This window comes from Ranitomeya variabilis, chromosome 5 (assembly GCF_051348905.1).
Source record: "Ranitomeya variabilis isolate aRanVar5 chromosome 5, aRanVar5.hap1, whole genome shotgun sequence".
Taxonomy (NCBI): domain Eukaryota; kingdom Metazoa; phylum Chordata; class Amphibia; order Anura; family Dendrobatidae; genus Ranitomeya; species Ranitomeya variabilis.
In genome coordinates, this window is record NC_135236.1 from 101769871 (window position 1) to 101794672 (window position 24802).

General features: G+C 67.9%; 1 protein-coding gene across 3 annotated transcripts in view; it reads right to left on the reverse strand.

Moving 5' to 3' along the window:
* The window catches only part of NFU1 (NFU1 iron-sulfur cluster scaffold), a 98292-nt gene that overhangs the window by 30990 nt on the left and 42500 nt on the right, over positions 1–24802 (reverse strand). The window lies entirely within an intron of this gene.

Below are 24802 nucleotides of genomic sequence, written 5' to 3' on the forward strand. Positions count from 1 at the left end.
ACCAGACACTGGGCCAGACACGAGGTGGAGATCCAACTCACCAGACACTGGGCCAGACCCGAGGCAGGCGACCCAACTCACCAGACACTGGGCCAGACCCGAGGAGGGAGGCCCAACACACCAGACACTGGGTTAGGCCCGACGAGGGCGATCCAACACAACAGACACTGGGCCAGACCCGAAGCGGGCGACCCAGCGCACCAGACACTGGGCCAGACCCGATGCGGGCGGCCCAGCACACCAGACACTGGGACAGAACCGAGGCGGGCGACCCAACACACCAGACACTGGGCCAGACCGAGGAGGGAGGCCCAACGCACAAGACACTGGGCCAGACCCGAGACGGGCGCCCCAGCGCCCCAGACACTGGGCAAGACACTGGGCCAGACACGAGATGGGCGGCCCAGCACACCAGACACTGGGCGAGACCTGAGGCGGGACGACCCAACTCACTCGACACTGGGCCAGACCCGAGGCGGGCGAACCAACTCACCCGACACTGGGCCAGACCAGAGGCGGGCGACCCAACTCACCCGACACTGGGCCAGACCCGAGGTGGGCGACCCAACTCACCCGACACTGGGCCAGACCGAGGAGGGAGGCCCAATGCACCAGACACTGGGCCAGACCCGAGGCGGTCGACCCAGCGCACCAGACGCTGGGCCAGGCCCAAAGTGGGCGGTCCAGCGCACCAGACACTGGGCCAGACACGAGGCGGGAGACCCAGCACACCAGACATTGGGCCAGACACGAGGCGGGCAACCCAACTCACCAGACACTGGGCCAGACCCTGAGCCAGGCACTAGGCCAGGCCCTGAGCCAGGCACTGAGCCAGGCACTGGGCAAGGCAATGAGCCAGGCACTGGGCAAGGCCCTGAGCCAGGCCCGAGGCAGGCGACCCAAAACGCCAGACACTGGGCCAGACCCAAAGTAGGCGTCCCAACACATCAGACAATGGGCCAGACCTGAGGAGGGCGGCCCACAGCACTAGACACTGGGCCAGACCCAATGAAGGTGACCCAGCGCACCAGACACTGGGCCAAACCCGAGGCGGGCGGCCCAGCGCACCAGATACTGGGCCAGACCCGAGGCGGGTGGCCCAGCGCACCAGCCACTAAGCCAGACCCGAGGCGGGTGGCCCAGCGCACCAGACACTGGGCCAGACCCGAGGCGGGCGGCCCAATGCACCAGACACTGGGCCAGACCCGAGGCGGAGATCCAACTCACCAGACACTGGGCCAGACCCGAGGCAGGCGACCCAACTCACCAGACACTGGGCCAGACCCGAGGAGGGGGGCCCAACACACCAGACACTGGGTTAGGCCCGAGGAGGGCGACCCAACACAACAGACACTGGGCCAGACCCGAAGCGGGCGACCCAGCGCACCAGACACTGGGCCAGACCCGATGCGGGCGGCCCAGCACACCAGACACTGGGACAGAACCGAGGCGGGCGACCCAACACACCAGACACTGGGCCAGACCGAGGAGGGAGGCCCAACGCACAAGACACTGGGCCAGACCCGAGACGGGCGCCCCAGACACTGGGCAAGACACTGGGCCAGACCCGAGATGGGCGGCCCAGAACACCAGACACTGGGCCAGACCCGAGGTGGGTGAACCTACTCACCCGACACTGGGCCAGACCCGATGCGGGCGACCCAACTCACCCGACACTGGGCCAGACCCGAGGTGGGCGACCCAACTCACCCGACACTGGGCCAGACCGAGGAGGGAGGCCCAACGCACCAGACACTGGGCCAGACCCGAGGCGGTCGACCCAGCGCACCAGACGCTTGGCCAGACCCAAAGTGGGCGGTCCAGCGCACCAGACACTGGGCCAGACACGAGGCGGGAGACCCAGCACACCAGACATTGGGCCAGACACGAGGCGGGCAACCCAACTCACCAGACACTGGGCCAGGCCCTGAGCCAGGCACTGGGCCAGGCCCTGAGCCAGGCACTGAGCCAGGCACTGGGCAAGGCCCTGAGCCAGGCACTGGGCCAGGCCCGAGGCAGGCGACCCAAAACGCCAGACACTGGGCCAGACCCAAAGTAGGCGTCCCAACACATCAGACAATGGGCCAGACCTGAGGAGGGCGGCCCACAGCACTAGACACTGGGCCAGACCCAATGAAGGTGACCCAGCGCACCAGACACTGGGCCAAACCCGAGGCGGGCGGCCCAGCGCACCAGATACTGGGCCAGACCCGAGGCGGGTGGCCCAGCGCACCAGCCACTAAGCCAGACCCGAGGCGGGTGGCCCAGCGCACCAGACACTGGGCCAGACCCGAGGCGGGCGGCCCAATGCACCAGACACTGGGCCAGAACCGAGCCGGGCGGCCCAATGCACCAGACACTGGGCCAGATCCGAAGCAGGCGGCCAAGCGCACCAGACACTGGGCCAGACCCAAGGCGGGCGACCCAACTTACCATACACTGGGCCAGACCCGAGGCGGGCGACCCAACTTACCATACACTGGGCCAGACCCAAGGCGGGCGACCCAACTCAACCGACACTGGGCCAGACCCGAGGCGGGCGAACCAACTCACCCGACACTGGGCCAGACCCGAGGTGGGCGACCCAACTCACCCGACCCTGGGCCAGACCGAGGAGGGAGGCCCAACGCACCAGACACTGGGCCAGACCCGAGGCGGTCGACCCAGCGCACCAGACGCCGGGCCAGACCCAAAGTGGGCGGTCCAGCGCAGCAGAAACTGGGCCAGACACGAGGAGGGAGACCCAGCACACCAGACATTGGGCCAGACACGAGGCGGGCGACCCAACTCACCAGATACTGGGCCAGGCCCTGAGCCAGGCACTGGGCCAGGCCCTGAGCCAGGCACTGAGCCAGGCACTGGGCAAGGCAATGAGCCAGGCACTGGGAAAGGCAATGAGCCAGGCACTGGGCCAGGCCCGAGGCAGGCGACCCAAAACGCCAGACACTGGGCCAGACCCAAAGTAGGCGTCCCAACACATCAGACAATGGGCCAGACCTGAGGAGGGCGGCCCACAGCACTAGACACTGGGCCAGACCCAAAGAAGGTGACCCAACGCACCAGACACTGGGCCAAACCCGAGGCGGGCGGCCCAGCGCACCAGATACTGGGCCAGACCCGAGGCGGGTGGCCCAGCGCACCAGCCACTAAGCCAGACCCGAGGCGGGTGGCCCAGCGCACCAGACACTGGGCCAGACCCGAGGCGGGCGGCCCAATGCACCAGACACTGGGCCAGATCCGAGCCGGACAGCCTAATGCACCAGACACTGGGCCAGATCCGAGGCAGGCGGCCAAGCGCACCAGACACTGGGCCAGACCCAAGGCGGGCGACCCAACTTACCATACACTGGGCCAGACCCAAGGCGGGCGACCCAACTCAACCGACACTGGGCCAGACCCGAGGCGGGCGAACCAACTCACCCGACACTGGGCCAGACCCGAGGCGGGCGAACCAACTCACCCGACACTGGGCCAGACCCGAGGCGGGCGACCCAACTCACCCGACACTGGGCCAGACCCGAGGCGGTCGACCCAGCGCACCAGACGCTGGGCCAGACCCAAAGTGGGCGGTCCAGCGCACCAGACACTGGGCCAGACACGAGGCGGGAGACCCAGCACACCAGACATTGGGCCAGACACAAGGCGGGCGACCCAACTCACCAGACACTGGGCCAGGCCCTGAGCCAGGCCCTGGGTCAGGCCCTGAGCCAGGCACTGGGCAAGGCAATGAGCCAGGCACTGGGCAAGGCAATGAGCCAGGCACTGGGCCAGGCCCGAGGCAGGAGACCCAAAACGCCAGACATTGGCCAGACCCAAGGTAGGCGACCCAACACATCAGACAATAAGCCAGACCTGAGGCGGGCGGCCCACAGCACTAGACACTGGGCCAGACCCAAAGAAGGTGACCCAGCGCACCAGACACTGGGCCAGACGCGAGGCAGGCGGCCCAGCACACCAGATACTGGGCCAGACCCAAGGCGGGTGGCCCAGCGCACCAGACACTGGGCCAGACGCGAGGTGGGTAGCCCAGCGCACCAGACACTGGGCAAGACCCGAGGCGGGCGACCCAACTCACCAAACACTGGGCCAAGACCTGAGGCGGAGATTCAACTCACCAGACACTAGATTAGGCCCGAGGCGGGCGACCCGACACAAGAGACACTGGGCCAGACCCGAGGCGGGCGATCCAGCGCACCAGACACTGGGCCAGACCCGATGCGGACGGCCCAGCACACCAGACACTGGGACGGACCCGAGGCGGGCGACCCAACACACCTGACACTGGGCCAGACCGAGGAGGGAGGCCCAACGCACAAGACACTGGGCCAGACCCGAGGCGGGCATCCCAGCGCCCCAGACACTGGGCCAGACCCGAGGCGGGTGACCCAACACACCAGACACTGGGCAAGACACTGGGCCAGACCCGAGATGGGCGGCCCAGCGCACCAGACACTGGGCGAGACCCGAGGCGGGAGACCCAGCGCACCAGACACTGGGCCAGACCCGAGGCGGGCGGCCCAGCGCACCAGACACTGGGCCCGACCCGAGGCGGGCGGCCCAACGCACCAGACACTGGGCCAGACCCGAGGCGGGCGGCCCAACGCACCAGACACTGGGCCAGACCCGAGGCGGTCGACCCAGCGCACCAGACATTGGGCCAGACCTGAGGCGAGCGACCCAACTCACTAGACACTGGGCCAGGCCCTGAGTCAGGCACTGGGCCAGGCCCTGAGCCAGGCCCTGAGCCAGGCCCTGAGCCAGGCACTGGGCAAGGCAATGAGCCAGGCACTGGGCAAGGCCCTGAGCCAGGCACTGGGCCAGGCCCGAGGCAGGCGACCCAACACATCAGACAATGGGCCATTCACTGGGACAGACCCGATGCGGGCGACCCAACACACCAGACACTGGGCCACACCCGAGGCGGGCGACCCAGCGCACCACACACTGGGCAAGACCCGAGGCGGGCGGTCCAGCACACCAGTCACTGGGCCAGACCCGAGGTGGGTGACCCAACTCACCAGACACTGGGCCAGACCCGAAGCGGGCGACCCAACTCACCAGACACTGGACCAGACCCAAGGTGGGCGACTCAACTCACCAGACACTGGGTCAGACACTGAGCCAGGCACTGGGCCAGGCCCGAGGTGGGTGACCAAACACACCAGACACTGGGTAAGACACTGGGCCAGACCGAGGAAGGAGGCCCAACAAACCAGACACTGAGCCAGACCCGAGGTGGGCGACCCAACATACCAGACACTGAGCCAGACAAAAGGTGGGAGGCCCAACGCACCAGACACTGGGCCAGACCCGAGGCGGGCGACCCAGCGCAACAGACACTGGGCCAGACCCAAGGCGTGCGGTCCAATGCACCAGACATTGGGCCAGACCCGAGGCGGGCGACCCAACACATCAGACACTGGGCCAGACCCGAGGCGGGTGACACAACACACCAGACACTGTGACAGACCCGAGGCGGGCGACCCAACTCACAAGACACTGGGTAAGACACTGGGCCAGACCGAAGAGGGAGGCCCAACACACCAGACACTGGGCCAGACCCGAGGTGGGCGACCCAACACACCAGACACTGAGCCAGACCCGAGGCGGGAGGCCCAACGCACCAGACACTGGGCCAGCCCCGAAGCAGGAGGCCCAACGCACCAGACACAGGGCCAGACCGAGGAGGGAGGCCCAACGCACCAGACACCGGGCCAGACCCGAGGTGGGCGACGCAGCGCACCACACACTGGGCCAGACCGAGAAGGGAGGCCCAACTCACCAGACACTGGGCCAGGCCCTGAGCCAGGCACTGAGCCAGGCACTGGGCAAGGCAATGAGCCAGGCACTGGGCAAGGCCCTGAGCCAGGCACTGGGCCAGGCTCGAGGCAGGCGACCCAAAACACCAGACACTGGGCCAGACCCGAGGTAGGCGACCCAACACATCAGACAATGGGCCAGGCACTGGTACAGACCCGATGCGGGCGACCCAACACACCAGACACTGGGCCACACCCGAGGCGGGCGGCCCAGCGCACCACACACTGGGCAAGACCCGAGGCGGGCAACCCAACTCACCAGACACTGGGCCAGACCCGAAGCGGGCGACGCAACTCACCAGACACTGGACCAGACCCAAGGTGGGCGACCCAGCGCACCAGACACAGGGCCTGACCGAGAAGGGAGGCCCAATGCACCAGACACCGGGCCAGACCCGAGGTGGGCGACCCAGCGCACCAGACACTGGGCCAGACCGAGAAGGGAGGCCCAACACACCAGACACTGGGCCAGACCCGAGGCGGGCGACCCAGCGCACCAGACACTGGGCAAGACCCGAGGCGGGCGACCTAACTCACCCGACACTGGGCCAGATCAGAGGCGGGCGACCCAACGCGCCAGACACTGGGCCAGACCCAAGGCGGGTGACCCAACACACCAGACACTGGGCCAGGCCCTGAGCCAGGCACTGGGCCAGGCACGAGGCGGGCGACCCAACACGCCAGACACTGGGCCAGGCCCTGAGCCAGGCACTGGGCCAGGCACGAGGCGGGCGACCCAACACGCCAGACACTGGGCAGACCAAGGAGGCAGGCCCAACACACCAGACACTGGGCCAAACACAAGGCGGGCGATCCAACGCACCAGACACAGGGCCAGACCCAAGGCGGGAGGTCCAGTGCACCAGACACTGGGCCAGACACGAGGCGGGAGGCCCAACGCACCAGACACTGGGCCAGACCCGAGGCGGGCGACCCACCGCACCAGACACAGGGCCAGACCCGAGGCGGGCGGCCCAGCACGCCAGACACTGGGCCAGACCCGAGGCGGGCGACCCAACGCGCCAGACACTGGGCCAGACACTGGGCCAGACTAAGGAGAGAGGCCCAACAGACCAGACAATGGGACAGACCCGAGGCGGGCGACCCAGCGCACCAGACACTGGGACAGACCCGAGGCGGACGGCCCAACGCACCAGACACTGGGACAGACCCGAGGCGGGCGGTCCAGCACACCAGTCACTGGGCCAGACCCGAGGTGGGTGACCCAACTCACCAGACACTGGGCCAGACGTGAGGCGGAAGACAACACACCAGACACTGGGCCAGACCCTGAGCCAGGCCCTGAGCCAGGCACTGGGCCAGGCCCGAGGCAGGCGACCCAACGCACCAGACACTGGGCCAGACCCGAGGCGGGCGGTCCAGCACACCAGTCACTGGGCCAGACCCGAGGTGGGTGACCCAACTCACCAGACACTGGGCCAGACGTGAGGCGGAAGACAACACACCAGACACTGGGCCAGACCCTGAGCCAGGCCCTGAGCCAGGCACTGGGCCAGGCCCGAGGCAGGCGACCCAACGCACCAGACACTGGGCCAGACCCGAGGCGGTCGACCCAGCGCACCAGACGCTGGGCCAGACCGAAAGTGGGCGGTCCAGCGCACCAGACACTGGGCCAGACACGAGGCGGGCGACCCAGCACACCAGACATTGGGCCAGACCTGAGGCGAGCGACCCAACTCACCAGACACTGGGCCAGGCCCTGAGCCAGGCCCTGAGCCAGGCACTGGGCAAGGCAATGAGCCAGGCACTGGCAAGGCCCTGAGCCAGGCACTGGGCCAGAACCGAGCCGGGCGGCCCAATGCACCAGACACTGGGCCAGATCCGAAGCAGGCGGCCAAGCGCACCAGACACTGGGCCAGACCCAAGGCGGGCGACCCAACTTACCATACACTGGGCCAGACCCGAGGCGGGCGACCCAACTTACCATACACTGGGCCAGACCCAAGGCGGGCGACCCAACTCAACCGACACTGGGCCAGACCCGAGGCGGGCGAACCAACTCACCCGACACTGGGCCAGACCCGAGGTGGGCGACCCAACTCACCCGACACTGGGCCAGACCGAGGAGGGAGGCCCAACGCACCAGACACTGGGCCAGACCCGAGGCGGTCGACCCAGCGCACCAGACGCCGGGCCAGACCCAAAGTGGGCGGTCCAGCGCAGCAGAAACTGGGCCAGACACGAGGAGGGAGACCCAGCACACCAGACATTGGGCCAGACACGAGGCGGGCGACCCAACTCACCAGATACTGGGCCAGGCCCTGAGCCAGGCACTGGGCCAGGCCCTGAGCCAGGCACTGAGCCAGGCACTGGGCAAGGCAATGAGCCAGGCACTGGGAAAGGCAATGAGCCAGGCACTGGGCCAGGCCCGAGGCAGGCGACCCAAAACGCCAGACACTGGGCCAGACCCAAAGTAGGCGTCCCAACACATCAGACAATGGGCCAGACCTGAGGAGGGCGGCCCACAGCACTAGACACTGGGCCAGACCCAAAGAAGGTGACCCAACGCACCAGACACTGGGCCAAACCCGAGGCGGGCGGCCCAGCGCACCAGATACTGGGCCAGACCCGAGGCGGGTGGCCCAGCGCACCAGCCACTAAGCCAGACCCGAGGCGGGTGGCCCAGCGCACCAGACACTGGGCCAGACCCGAGGCGGGCGGCCCAATGCACCAGACACTGGGCCAGATCCGAGCCGGACAGCCTAATGCACCAGACACTGGGCCAGATCCGAGGCAGGCGGCCAAGCGCACCAGACACTGGGCCAGACCCAAGGCGGGCGACCCAACTTACCATACACTGGGCCAGACCCAAGGCGGGCGACCCAACTCAACCGACACTGGGCCAGACCCGAGGCGGGCGAACCAACTCACCCGACACTGGGCCAGACCCGAGGCGGGCGAACCAACTCACCCGACACTGGGCCAGACCCGAGGCGGGCGACCCAACTCACCCGACACTGGGCCAGACCCGAGGCGGTCGACCCAGCGCACCAGACGCTGGGCCAGACCCAAAGTGGGCGGTCCAGCGCACCAGACACTGGGCCAGACACGAGGCGGGAGACCCAGCACACCAGACATTGGGCCAGACACAAGGCGGGCGACCCAACTCACCAGACACTGGGCCAGGCCCTGAGCCAGGCCCTGGGTCAGGCCCTGAGCCAGGCACTGGGCAAGGCAATGAGCCAGGCACTGGGCAAGGCAATGAGCCAGGCACTGGGCCAGGCCCGAGGCAGGAGACCCAAAACGCCAGACATTGGCCAGACCCAAGGTAGGCGACCCAACACATCAGACAATAAGCCAGACCTGAGGCGGGCGGCCCACAGCACTAGACACTGGGCCAGACCCAAAGAAGGTGACCCAGCGCACCAGACACTGGGCCAGACGCGAGGCAGGCGGCCCAGCACACCAGATACTGGGCCAGACCCAAGGCGGGTGGCCCAGCGCACCAGACACTGGGCCAGACGCGAGGTGGGTAGCCCAGCGCACCAGACACTGGGCAAGACCCGAGGCGGGCGACCCAACTCACCAAACACTGGGCCAAGACCTGAGGCGGAGATTCAACTCACCAGACACTAGATTAGGCCCGAGGCGGGCGACCCGACACAAGAGACACTGGGCCAGACCCGAGGCGGGCGATCCAGCGCACCAGACACTGGGCCAGACCCGATGCGGACGGCCCAGCACACCAGACACTGGGACGGACCCGAGGCGGGCGACCCAACACACCTGACACTGGGCCAGACCGAGGAGGGAGGCCCAACGCACAAGACACTGGGCCAGACCCGAGGCGGGCATCCCAGCGCCCCAGACACTGGGCCAGACCCGAGGCGGGTGACCCAACACACCAGACACTGGGCAAGACACTGGGCCAGACCCGAGATGGGCGGCCCAGCGCACCAGACACTGGGCGAGACCCGAGGCGGGAGACCCAGCGCACCAGACACTGGGCCAGACCCGAGGCGGGCGGCCCAGCGCACCAGACACTGGGCCCGACCCGAGGCGGGCGGCCCAACGCACCAGACACTGGGCCAGACCCGAGGCGGGCGGCCCAACGCACCAGACACTGGGCCAGACCCGAGGCGGTCGACCCAGCGCACCAGACATTGGGCCAGACCTGAGGCGAGCGACCCAACTCACTAGACACTGGGCCAGGCCCTGAGTCAGGCACTGGGCCAGGCCCTGAGCCAGGCCCTGAGCCAGGCCCTGAGCCAGGCACTGGGCAAGGCAATGAGCCAGGCACTGGGCAAGGCCCTGAGCCAGGCACTGGGCCAGGCCCGAGGCAGGCGACCCAACACATCAGACAATGGGCCATTCACTGGGACAGACCCGATGCGGGCGACCCAACACACCAGACACTGGGCCACACCCGAGGCGGGCGACCCAGCGCACCACACACTGGGCAAGACCCGAGGCGGGCGGTCCAGCACACCAGTCACTGGGCCAGACCCGAGGTGGGTGACCCAACTCACCAGACACTGGGCCAGACCCGAAGCGGGCGACCCAACTCACCAGACACTGGACCAGACCCAAGGTGGGCGACTCAACTCACCAGACACTGGGTCAGACACTGAGCCAGGCACTGGGCCAGGCCCGAGGTGGGTGACCAAACACACCAGACACTGGGTAAGACACTGGGCCAGACCGAGGAAGGAGGCCCAACAAACCAGACACTGAGCCAGACCCGAGGTGGGCGACCCAACATACCAGACACTGAGCCAGACAAAAGGTGGGAGGCCCAACGCACCAGACACTGGGCCAGACCCGAGGCGGGCGACCCAGCGCAACAGACACTGGGCCAGACCCAAGGCGTGCGGTCCAATGCACCAGACATTGGGCCAGACCCGAGGCGGGCGACCCAACACATCAGACACTGGGCCAGACCCGAGGCGGGTGACACAACACACCAGACACTGTGACAGACCCGAGGCGGGCGACCCAACTCACAAGACACTGGGTAAGACACTGGGCCAGACCGAAGAGGGAGGCCCAACACACCAGACACTGGGCCAGACCCGAGGTGGGCGACCCAACACACCAGACACTGAGCCAGACCCGAGGCGGGAGGCCCAACGCACCAGACACTGGGCCAGCCCCGAAGCAGGAGGCCCAACGCACCAGACACAGGGCCAGACCGAGGAGGGAGGCCCAACGCACCAGACACCGGGCCAGACCCGAGGTGGGCGACGCAGCGCACCACACACTGGGCCAGACCGAGAAGGGAGGCCCAACTCACCAGACACTGGGCCAGGCCCTGAGCCAGGCACTGAGCCAGGCACTGGGCAAGGCAATGAGCCAGGCACTGGGCAAGGCCCTGAGCCAGGCACTGGGCCAGGCTCGAGGCAGGCGACCCAAAACACCAGACACTGGGCCAGACCCGAGGTAGGCGACCCAACACATCAGACAATGGGCCAGGCACTGGTACAGACCCGATGCGGGCGACCCAACACACCAGACACTGGGCCACACCCGAGGCGGGCGGCCCAGCGCACCACACACTGGGCAAGACCCGAGGCGGGCAACCCAACTCACCAGACACTGGGCCAGACCCGAAGCGGGCGACGCAACTCACCAGACACTGGACCAGACCCAAGGTGGGCGACCCAGCGCACCAGACACAGGGCCTGACCGAGAAGGGAGGCCCAATGCACCAGACACCGGGCCAGACCCGAGGTGGGCGACCCAGCGCACCAGACACTGGGCCAGACCGAGAAGGGAGGCCCAACACACCAGACACTGGGCCAGACCCGAGGCGGGCGACCCAGCGCACCAGACACTGGGCAAGACCCGAGGCGGGCGACCTAACTCACCCGACACTGGGCCAGATCAGAGGCGGGCGACCCAACGCGCCAGACACTGGGCCAGACCCAAGGCGGGTGACCCAACACACCAGACACTGGGCCAGGCCCTGAGCCAGGCACTGGGCCAGGCACGAGGCGGGCGACCCAACACGCCAGACACTGGGCCAGGCCCTGAGCCAGGCACTGGGCCAGGCACGAGGCGGGCGACCCAACACGCCAGACACTGGGCAGACCAAGGAGGCAGGCCCAACACACCAGACACTGGGCCAAACACGAGGCGGGCGATCCAACGCACCAGACACAGGGCCAGACCCAAGGCGGGAGGTCCAGTGCACCAGACACTGGGCCAGACACGAGGCGGGAGGCCCAACGCACCAGACACTGGGCCAGACCCGAGGCGGGCGACCCACCGCACCAGACACAGGGCCAGACCCGAGGCGGGCGGCCCAGCACGCCAGACACTGGGCCAGACCCGAGGCGGGCGACCCAACGCGCCAGACACTGGGCCAGACACTGGGCCAGACTAAGGAGAGAGGCCCAACAGACCAGACAATGGGACAGACCCGAGGCGGGCGACCCAGCGCACCAGACACTGGGACAGACCCGAGGCGGACGGCCCAACGCACCAGACACTGGGACAGACCCGAGGCGGGCGGTCCAGCACACCAGTCACTGGGCCAGACCCGAGGTGGGTGACCCAACTCACCAGACACTGGGCCAGACGTGAGGCGGAAGACAACACACCAGACACTGGGCCAGACCCTGAGCCAGGCCCTGAGCCAGGCACTGGGCCAGGCCCGAGGCAGGCGACCCAACGCACCAGACACTGGGCCAGACCCGAGGCGGGCGGTCCAGCACACCAGTCACTGGGCCAGACCCGAGGTGGGTGACCCAACTCACCAGACACTGGGCCAGACGTGAGGCGGAAGACAACACACCAGACACTGGGCCAGACCCTGAGCCAGGCCCTGAGCCAGGCACTGGGCCAGGCCCGAGGCAGGCGACCCAACGCACCAGACACTGGGCCAGACCCGAGGCGGTCGACCCAGCGCACCAGACGCTGGGCCAGACCGAAAGTGGGCGGTCCAGCGCACCAGACACTGGGCCAGACACGAGGCGGGCGACCCAGCACACCAGACATTGGGCCAGACCTGAGGCGAGCGACCCAACTCACCAGACACTGGGCCAGGCCCTGAGCCAGGCACTGGGCAAGGCAATGAGCCAGGCACTGGCAAGGCCCTGAGCCAGGCACTGGGTCAGGCCCGAGGCAGGCGACCCAAAACACCAGACACTGGGCCAGACCCGAGGTAGGCGACCCAACACATCAGACAATGGGCCAGGCACTGGGCCAGACCCGATGCGGGCGACCCAACACACCAGACACTGGGCCATACCTGAGGCGGGCGACCCAGCGCACCAGACACTGGGCCAGACCCGAGGCGGGTAGCCCAGCGCACCAGACACTGGGCGAGATCCGAGGCGGGCAAACCAACTCACCAGACACTGGGCCAGACCCGAAGCGGGCGACCCAACTCACCAGACACTGAGCCAGGCCCTGAGCTAGGTACTGGGCCAGGCACTGGGCCAGGCCCGAGGTGGGTGACCAAACACACCAGACACTGGGTAAGACACTGGGCCAGACACTGGACCAGACCGAGGAGGGAGGCTCAACACACCAGACACTGGGCCAGACCCGAGGCGGGCGACCCAGCGCAACAGACACTGGGCCAGACCCAAGGCGGGCGGTCCAGTGCACCAGACACTGGGCCAGACCCGAGGTGGGCGACCCAACGCGCCAGACACTGGGCCAGACCAAAGGCGGGTGACCCAACACACCAGACTCTGGGACAGACCCGAGGCGGGCGACCCAACTCACCAGACACTGGGCCAGACACTGGGCCAGACACTGGGCCAGACACTGGGCCAGGCCGAGGAGGGAGGCCCAACTCACCCGACACTGGGCCAGATCAGAGGCGGGCGACCCAACGCGCCAGACACTGGGCCAGACCCAAGGCGGGTGACCCAACACACCAGACACTGGGCCAGACACTGGGCCAGACACTGAGCCAGACACTGAGCCAGGCACTGGGCCAGACGCTGAGCCAGGCACTGGGCCAGAAACTGAGCCAGGCACTGGGCCAGAAACTGAGCCAGGCACTGGGCCAGACCCTGAGCCAGACCCTGAGCCAGGCACTGGATCAGGCCCTGAGCCAGGCACTGGGCCAGGCCCGAGGCGGGCGACCCAACACACCAGACACTGGCCAGAAACTGGGCCAGACCAAGGAGGGGGGCCCAACACACCAGACACTGGGCCAGACCCGAGGCGGGCGCCCCAGCGCCCCAGACACTGGGACAGACCCGAGGCGGGCGACTCAACGCACCAGACACTGGGCCAGACCCAAGGCGGGTGACCCAACTCACCAGACACTGGGCCAGACACTGGGCCAGGCACTGGGCCAGGCACTGGGCCAGGCCCTGAGCCAGGCGCTGAGCCAGATCCGAGGCGGGCGACCCAACTCACCAGACACTGGGCCAAACACTGAGCCAGGCCCTGAGCCGGGCACTTGGCCAGGTCCTGAGCCAGGCCCGAGGCGGGCGACCCAATGCGCCAGACACTGGGCCAGACCCGAGGCGGGGGACCCAGCACACCAGACACTGGGAGAGACCCGAGGCGGGCGACCCAACAAACCAGACACTGGGCCAGACACTGGGATAGACCAAGGATGGAGACCCTACACACCAGACACTGGGCTAGACCCGAGGTGGGCGACCCAGCGCACCAGACACTGGGCTAGACCCGAGGCGGGCAAACCAGCACACCAGACACTGGGACAGACCCAAGGCGGGCGACCCAACAAACCAGACACTGGGCCAGACCCGAGGCGGGCGACCCAGCGCACCAGACACTGGGCCAGACCCAAGGCGGGCGGCCCAGCACACCAGACACAGGGACAGACCCGAGGCGGGTGACCCAACATACGAGACACTGGGCAAGACCCGAGGAGGACGGCCCAACTTACCAGACACTGGGCCAGACCCGAGGCTGCGACCCATCTCACCAGACACTGGGCCAGACCCGAGGCGGGCAATCCAACTCACCAGACACTGGGCCAGGCCCTGAGCCAGGCACTGGGCCAGGCCCTGAGCCAGGCCCGAGGCGGGCGACCCAACACACCAGACACTGGGCCAGACACTGAGCCAGACCGAGGAGGGAGGCCAAACACACCAGACACTGAGCCAGACCCGAGGCGGGCGGGCCAGCGCACCAGACACTGGGCCAAACCCGAGGAGGACGACCCAACTTACCAGACACTGGGCCAGACCCGAGGCGGGCGATCCATCTCACCAGACACTGGGCTAGACCCGAGGTGGGCGACCTAACTCACCAGACACTGGGCCAGACACTGAGCCAGGCCCTGAGCCAGGCCCGAGGCGGGCGACCCAACACACCAGACACTGGGCCAGACCCGAGGTGGGCGACCAAACACACCAGATACTGAGTCAGACCAGAGGTGGGAGGCCCAACGCACCAGACACTGGGCCAGACCCGAGGCCGGCGGTCCAGCGCACCAGACACTCGGCCAGACCCGAGGCGGGCGACCCAGCACACCAGACATTGGGTCAGACCCGAGGCGGGCGACCCAACTCACCAGACACTGGGCCAGGCCCTGAGCCAGGCACTGGGCCAGGCACTGGGCCAGGCCAGAGGCAGGTGACCCAAAGCGCCAGACACTGGGCCAGACCCGAGGTAGGCGACCCAACACACCAGACACTGGGCCATACCAGAGGCAGGCGACCCAGCGCACCAGACACTGGGCCAGACCCGAGGCGGGTAGCCCAGTGCACCAGACACTGGGCAAGACCCGAGGCGGGCAACCCAACTCACCAGACACTGGGCCAGATCCGAGGCGGGCGTCCCAACTCACCAGACACTGGGCCAGATCTGAGGCGGGCGTCCCAACTCACTAGACACTGGGCCTGACCCAAGGAGGGCGAAGCAACGCGCCAGTCACTGGGCCAGACCCGAGGCGGGAGACAACTCACCAGACACTGGGCCAGACACTGAGCCAGGCCCTGAGCCAGGCACTGGGCCAGGCCCGAGGCGGGCGACCCAACACACCAGACACTGGGCCAGACACTGAGCCAGACCGAGGAGGGAGGCCAAACACACCAGACACTGAGCCAGACCCGAGGCGGGCGACCCAGCGCACCAGACACTGGGCCAAACCCGAGGAGGACGACCCAACTTACCAGACACTGGGCCAGACCCGAGGCGGGCGATCCATCTCACCAGATACTGGGCTAGACCCGAGGCGGGCGACCTAACTCACCAGACACTGGGCCAGACACTGAGCCAGGCCCTGAGCCAGGCCCGAGGCGGGCGACCCAACACACCAGACACTGGGCCAGACCCGAGGTGGGCGACCAAACACACCAGATACTGAGTCAGACCAGAGGCGGGAGGCCCAACGCACCAGACACTGGGCCAGACCCGAGGCGGGTAGCCCAGCGCACCAGACACTGGGCGAGATCCGAGGCGGGCAAACCAACTCACCAGACACTGGGCCAGACCCGAAGCGGGCGACCCAACTCACCAGACACTGAGCCAGGCCCTGAGCTAGGTACTGGGCCAGGCACTGGGCCAGGCCCGAGGTGGGTGACCAAACACACCAGACACTGGGTAAGACACTGGGCCAGACACTGGACCAGACCGAGGAGGGAGGCTCAACACACCAGACACTGGGCCAGACCCGAGGCGGGCGACCCAGCGCAACAGACACTGGGCCAGACCCAAGGCGGGCGGTCCAGTGCACCAGACACTGGGCCAGACCCGAGGTGGGCGACCCAACGCGCCAGACACTGGGCCAGACCAGAGGCGGGTGACCCAACACACCAGACTCTGGGACAGACCCGAGGCGGGCGACCCAACTCACCAGACACTGGGCCAGACACTAGGCCAGACACTGGGCCAGGCCGAGGAGGGAGGCCCAACTCACCCGACACTGGGCCAGATCAGAGGCGGGCGACCCAACGCGCCAGACACTGGGCCAGACCCAAGGCGGGTGACCCAACACACCAGACACTGGGCCAGACACTGGGCCAGGCACTGGGCCAGACGCTGAGCCAGGCACTGGGCCAGAAACTGAGCCAGGCACTGGGCCAAGCCCTGAGCCAGACCCTGAGCCAGGCACTGGATCAGGCCCTGAGCCAGGCACTGGGCCAGGCCCGAGGCGGGCGACCCAACACACCAGACACTGGCCAGAAACTGGGCCAGACCAAGGAGGGGGGCCCAACACACCAGACACTGGGCCAGACCCGAGGCGGGCGCCCCAGCGCCCCAGAAACTGGGACAGACCCGAGGCGGGCGACCCAACGCACCAGACACTGGGCCAGACCCAAGGCGGGTGACCCAACTCACCAGACACTGGGCCAGACACTGGGCCAGGCACTGAGCCAGGCACTGAGCCAGGCCCTGAGCCAGATCCGAGGCGGGCGACCCAACTCACCAGACACTGGGCCAAACACTGAGACAGGCCCTGAGCCGGGCACTTGGCCAGGTCCTGAGCCAGGCCCGAGGCGGGCGACCCAATGCGCCAGACACTGGGCCAGACCCGAGGCGGGGGACCCAGCACACCAGACACTGGGAGAGACCCGAGGCGGGCGACCCAACAAACCAGACACTGGGCCAGACACTGGGATAGACCACGGATGGAGACCCTACACACCAGACACTGGGCTAGACCCGAGGCGGGCGACCCAGCGCACCAGACACTGGGCTAGACCCGAGGCGGGCAAACCAGCACACCAGACACTGGGACAGACCCGAGGCGGGCGACCCAACAAACCAGACACTGGGCCAGACCCGAGGCGGGCGACCCAGCGCACCAGACACTGGGCCAGACACCGGGCCAGGCCCGAGGCGGGTGACCCAACACACCAGACACTCGGCAAGACACTGGGCCAGACCCGAGGTGGGCGGCCCAGCGCACCAGACACTGGGCCAGACCCGAGGCGGGCGACCCAGCGCACCAGACACTAGGTCAGACCCGAGGCGGGCGGCCCAGCGCACCAGACACTGGGCCAGACCCGAGGACGGCCCAACTTACCGGACACTGGGCCATACCCGAGGCGGGTGACCCAACTCACCAGACACTGGACCAGACCCGAGGCGGGCGACCCAACGCACCAGACACTGAGCCAGACATGGAGCCAGGGCCTGAGCCAGGCCCGAGGCGGGCGACCCAACGCACCAGACACTGGGCCAGACCCGAGGCGGGCGACCCAACTCACCAGACACTGGACCAGACCCGAGGCGGGCGACCCAACGCACCAGACACTGAGCCAGACACGGAGCCAGGGCCTGAGCCAGGCCCGAAGCGGGCGACCCAACGCACCAGACACTGGGCCAGACCCGAGGTGGGCGACCCAACGCATTAGACACTGAGCCAGACCCGAGGAGGGCGGCCCAACGCACCAGACTCTGGGCCAGACCCGAGGCGAGCGACCCAACACACCAGACACAGGGCCAGACCCGAGGCGGGCGGTCCAGCGCACCAGACACTCGGGCAGACCCGAGGCGGGCGACCCAATGCGCCAGACACGGAGCAAGTGACCCAACACACCAGACACTGGGCCAGACCCGAGGCGAGCGACCCAACTCACCAAACACTGGGCCAGACAATGAGCCAGGCACTGGGCCAGGTCCTGAGCCAGGCACTGGGCCAGGCCCTGAGCCAGGCACTGGGCCAGGCCCTGAGCCAGGCACTGGGCCAGGCCCTGAGCCAGGCACTGGGCCAGGCCCGAAACGGGCGACCCAACACACCAGACACTGGGCCAAACACTGGGCTAGACCAAGAAGGGAGGCCCAACACACCAGACACTAGGCCAGACCCGAGCGGGCGACCCAGCGCACCAGACACTGGGCCAGACCCAAGGCGGGCGGCCCAGCACACCAGACACAGGGACAGACCCGAGGCGGGTGACCCAACATACGAGACACTGGGCAAGACCCGAGGAGGACGGCCCAACTTACCAGACACTGGGCCAGACCCGAGGCTGCGACCCATCTCACCAGACACTGGGCCAGACCCGAGGCGGGCAATCCAACTCACCAGACACTGGGCCAGGCCCTGAGCCAGGCACTGGGCCAGGCCCTGAGCCAGGCCCGAGGCGGGCGACCCAACACACCAGACACTGGGCCAGACACTGAGCCAGACCGAGGAGGGAGGCCAAACACACCAGACACTGAGCCAGACCCGAGGCGGGCGGGCCAGCGCACCAGACACTGGGCCAAACCCGAGGAGGACGACCCAACTTACCAGACACTGGGCCAGACCCGAGGCGGGCGATCCATCTCACCAGACACTGGGCTAGACCCGAGGTGGGCGACCTAACTCACCAGACACTGGGCCAGACACTGAGCCAGGCCCTGAGCCAGGCCCGAGGCGGGCGACCCAACACACCAGACACTGGGCCAGACCCGAGGTGGGCGACCAAACACACCAGATACTGAGTCAGACCAGAGGTGGGAGGCCCAACGCACCAGACACTGGGCCAGACCCGAGGCCGGCGGTCCAGCGCACCAGACACTCGGCCAGACCCGAGGCGGGCGACCCAGCACACCAGACATTGGGTCAGACCCGAGGCGGGCGACCCAACTCACCAGACACTGGGCCAGGCCCTGAGCCAGGCACTGGGCCAGGCCCTGAGCCAGGCACTGGGCCAGGCCAGAGGCAGGTGACCCAAAGCGCCAGACACTGGGCCAGACCCGAGGTAGGCGACCCAACACACCAGACACTGGGCCATACCAGAGGCAGGCGACCCAGCGCACCAGACACTGGGCCAGACCCGAGGCGGGTAGCCCAGTGCACCGGACACTGGGCCAGACCCGAGGCGGGCAACCCAACTCACCAGACACTGGGCCAGATCCGAGGCGGGCGTCCCAACTCACCAGACACTGGGCCAGATTCTGAGGCGGGCGTCCCAACTCACCAGACACTGGGCCAGACCCGAGGAGGACGACCCAGTGCATCAGACACTAGGCCAGACGCGATGTGGGTAGCCCAGCGCACCAGACACTGGGCAAGATGCGAGGCGGGCGACCCAACTCACTAGACACTGGGCCTGACCCAAGGAGGGCGAAGCAACGCGCCAGTCACTGGGCCAGACCCGAGGCGGGAGACAACTCACCAGACACTGGGCCAGACACTGAGCCAGGCCCTGAGCCAGGCACTGGGCCAGGCCCGAGGCGGGCGACCCAACACACCAGACACTGGGCCAGACACTGAGCCAGACCGAGGTGGGAGGCCAAACACACCAGACACTGAGCCAGACCCGAGGCGGGCGACCCAGCGCACCAGACACTGGGCCAAACCCGAGGAGGACGACCCAACTTACCAGACACTGGGCCAGACCCGAGGCGGGCGATCCATCTCACCAGATACTGGGCTAGACCCGAGGCGGGCGACCTAACTCACCAGACACTGGGCCAGACACTGAGCCAGGCCCTGAGCCAGGCCCGAGGCGGGCGACCCAACACACCAGACACTGGGCCAGACCCGAGGTGGGCGACCAAACACACCAGATACTGAGTCAGACCAGAGGCGGGAGGCCCAACGCACCAGACACTGGGCCAGACCCAAGGCCGGCGGTCCAGCGCACCAGACACTCGGCCAGACCCGAGGCGGGCGACCCAGCACACCAGACATTGGGTCAGACCCGAGGCGGGTGACCCAACTCACCAGACACTGGGCCACGCCCTGAGCCAGGCACTGGGCCAGGCCAGAGGCAGGTGACCCAAAGCGCCAGACACTGGGCCAGACCCGAGGTAGGCGACCCAACACACCAGACACTGGGCCATACCAGAGGCGGGCGACCCAGCGCACCAGAACCTGGGTCAGACCCGAGGCGGGTAGCCCAGTGCACCGGACACTGGTCAAGACCCGAGGCGGGCAACCCAACTCACCAGACACTGGGCCAGATCCGAGGCGGGGGTCCCAACTCACCAGACACTGGGTCAGACCCGAGGCTGCGACCCATCTCACCAGACACTGGGCCAGACCCGAGGCGGGCAATCCAACTCACCAGACACTGGGCCAGGCCCTGAGCCAGGCCCGAGGCGGGCGACCCAACACACCAGACACTGGGCCAGACACTGAGCCAGACCGAGGAGGGAGGCCAAACACACCAGACACTGAGCCAGACCCGAGGCGGGCGGGCCAGCGCACCAGACACTGGGCCAAACCCGAGGAGGACGACCCAACTTACCAGACACTGGGCCAGACCCGAGGCGGGCGATCCATCTCACCAGACACTGGGCTAGACCCGAGGTGGGCGACCTAACTCACCAGACACTGGGCCAGACACTGAGCCAGGCCCTGAGCCAGGCCCGAGGCGGGCGACCCAACACACCAGACACTGGGCCAGACCCGAGGTGGGCGACCAAACACACCAGATACTGAGTCAGACCAGAGGTGGGAGGCCCAACGCACCAGACACTGGGCCAGACCCGAGGCCGGCGGTCCAGCGCACCAGACACTCGGCCAGACCCGAGGCGGGCGACCCAGCACACCAGACATTGGGTCAGACCCGAGGCGGGCGACCCAACTCACCAGACACTGGGCCAGGCCCTGAGCCAGGCACTGGGCCAGGCACTGGGCCAGGCCAGAGGCAGGTGACCCAAAGCGCCAGACACTGGGCCAGACCCGAGGTAGGCGACCCAACACACCAGACACTGGGCCATACCAGAGGCAGGCGACCCAGCGCACCAGACACTGGGCCAGACCCGAGGCGGGTAGCCCAGTGCACCGGACACTGGGCCAGACCCGAGGCGGGCAACCCAACTCACCAGACACTGGGCCAGATCCGAGGCGGGCGTCCCAACTCACCAGACACTGGGCCAGATCTGAGGCGGGCGTCCCAACTCACTAGACACTGGGCCTGACCCAAGGAGGGCGAAGCAACGCGCCAGTCACTGGGCCAGACCCGAGGCGGGAGACAACTCACCAGACACTGGGCCAGACACTGAGCCAGGCCCTGAGCCAGGCACTGGGCCAGGCCCGAGGCGGGCGACCCAACACACCAGACACTGGGCCAGACACTGAGCCAGACCGAGGAGGGAGGCCAAACACACCAGACACTGAGCCAGACCCGAGGCGGGCGATCCAGCGCACCAGACACTGGGCCAAACCCGAGGAGGACGACCCAACTTACCAGACACTGGGCCAGACCCGAGGCGGGCGATCCATCTCACCAGATACTGGGCTAGACCCGAGGCGGGCGACCTAACTCACCAGACACTGGGCCAGACACGGAGCCAGGCCCTGAGCCAGGCCCGAGGCGGGCGACCCAACACACCAGACACTGGGCCAGACCCGAGGTGGGCGACCAAACACACCAGATACTGAGTCAGACCAGAGGCGGGAGGCCCAACGCACCAGACACTGGGCCAGACCCGAGGCGGGTAGCCCAGCGCACCAGACACTGGGCGAGATCCGAGGCGGGCAAACCAACTCACCAGACACTGGGCCAGACCCGAAGCGGGCGACCCAACTCACCAGACACTGAGCCAGGCCCTGAGCTAGGTACTGGGCCAGGCACTGGGCCAGGCCCGAGGTGGGTGACCAAACACACCAGACACTGGGTAAGACACTGGGCCAGACACTGGACCAGACCGAGGAGGGAGGCTCAACACACCAGACACTGGGCCAGACCCGAGGCGGGCGACCCAGCGCAACAGACACTGGGCCAGACCCAAGGCGGGCGGTCCAGTGCACCAGACACTGGGCCAGACCCGAGGTGGGCGACCCAACGCGCCAGACACTGGGCCAGACCAGAGGCGGGTGACCCAACACACCAGACTCTGGGACAGACCCGAGGCGGGCGACCCAACTCACCAGACACTGGGCCAGACACTAGGCCAGACACTGGGCCAGGCCTAGGAGGGAGGCCCAACTCACCCGACACTGGGCCAGATCAGAGGCGGGCGACCCAACGCGCCAGACACTGGGCCAGACCCAAGGCGGGTGACCCAACACACCAGACACTGGGCCAGACACTGGGCCAGACACTGGGCCAGGCACTGGGCCAGGCACTGGGCCAGGCACTGGGCCAGACGCTGAGCCAGGCACTGGGCCAGAAACTGAGCCAGGCACTGGGCCAAGCCCTGAGCCAGACCCTGAGCCAGGCACTGGATCAGGCCCTGAGCCAGGCACTGGGCCAGGCCCGAGGTGGGCGACCCAACACACCAGACACTGGCCAGAAACTGGGCCAGACCAAGGAGGGGGGCCCAACACACCAGACACTGGGCCAGACCGCCCCAGAAACTGGGACAGACCCGAGGCGGGCGACCCAACGCACCAGACACTGGGCCAGACCCAAGGCGGGTGACCCAACTCACCAGACACTGGGCCAGACACTGGGCCAGGCACTGAGCCAGGCACTGAGCCAGGCCCTGAGCCAGGCGCTGAGCCAGATCCGAGGCGGGCGACCCAACTCACCAGACACTGGGCCAAACACTGAGACAGGCCCTGAGCCGGGCACTTGGCCAGGTCCTGAGCCAGGCCCGAGGCAGGCGACCCAATGCGCCAGACACTGGGCCAGACCCGAGGCGGGGGACCCAGCACACCAGACACTGGGAGAGACCCGAGGCGGGCGACCCAACAAACCAGACACTGGGCCAGACACTGGGATAGACCACGGATGGAGACCCTACACACCAGACACTGGGCTAGACCCGAGGCGGGCGACCCAGCGCACCAGACACTGGGCTAGACCCGAGGCGGGCAAACCAGCACACCAGACACTGGGACAGACCCGAGGCGGGCGACCCAACAAACCAGACACTGGGCCAGACCCGAGGCGGGCGACCCAGCGCACCAGACACTGGGCCAGACACCGGGCCAGGCCCGAGGCGGGTGACCCAACACACCAGACACTCGGCAAGACACTGGGCCAGACCCGAGGTGGGCGGCCCAGCGCACCAGACACTGGGCCAAACCCGAGGCGGGCGACCCAGCGCACCAGACACTAGGTCAGACCCGAGGCGGGCGGCCCAGCGCACCAGACACTGGGCCAGACCCGAGGACGGCCCAACTTACCGGACACTGGGCCATACCCGAGGCGGGTGACCCAACTCACCAGACACTGGACCAGACCCGAGGCAGGCGACCCAACGCACCAGACACTGAGCCAGACACGGAGCCAGACACGGAGCCAGGCCCGAGGCGGGCGACCCAACGCACCAGACACTGGGCCAGACCCGAGGCGGGCGACCCAACTCACCAGACACTGGACCAGACCCGAGGCGGGCGACCCAACGCACCAGACACTGAGCCAGACACGGAGCCAGGGCCTGAGCCAGGCTCGAAGCGGGCGACCCAACGCACCAGACACTGGGCCAGACCCGAGGTGGGCGACCCAACGCATTAGACACTGAGCCAGACCCGAGGAGGGCGGCCCAACGCACCAGACTCTGGGCCAGACCCGAGGCGAGCGACCCAACACACCAGACACAGGGCCAGACCCGAGGCGGGCGGTCCAGCGCACCAGACACTCGGGCAGACCCGAGGCGGGCGACCCAATGCGCCAGACACGGAGCAAGTGACCCAACACACCAGACACTGGGCCAGACCCGAGGCGAGCGACCCAACTCACCAAACACTGGGCCAGACAATGAGCCAGGCACTGGGCCAGGCCCTGAGCCAGGCACTGGGCCAGGCCCTGAGCCAGGCACTGGGCCAGGCCCTGAGCCAGGCACTGGGCCAGGCCCGAAACGGGCGACCCAACACACCAGACACTGGGCCAAACACTGGGCTAGACCAAGAAGGGAGGCCCAACACACCAGACACTAGGCCAGACCCGAGCGGGCGACCCAGCGCACCAGACACTGGGCCAGACCCAAGGCGGGCGGCCCAGCACACCAGACACAGGGACAGACCCGAGGCGGGTGACCCAACATACGAGACACTGGGCAAGACCCGAGGAGGACGGCCCAACTTACCAGACACTGGGCCAGACCCGAGGCTGCGACCCATCTCACCAGACACTGGGCCAGACCCGAGGCGGGCAATCCAACTCACCAGACACTGGGCCAGGCCCTGAGCCAGGCACTGGGCCAGGCCCTGAGCCAGGCCCGAGGCGGGCGACCCAACACACCAGACACTG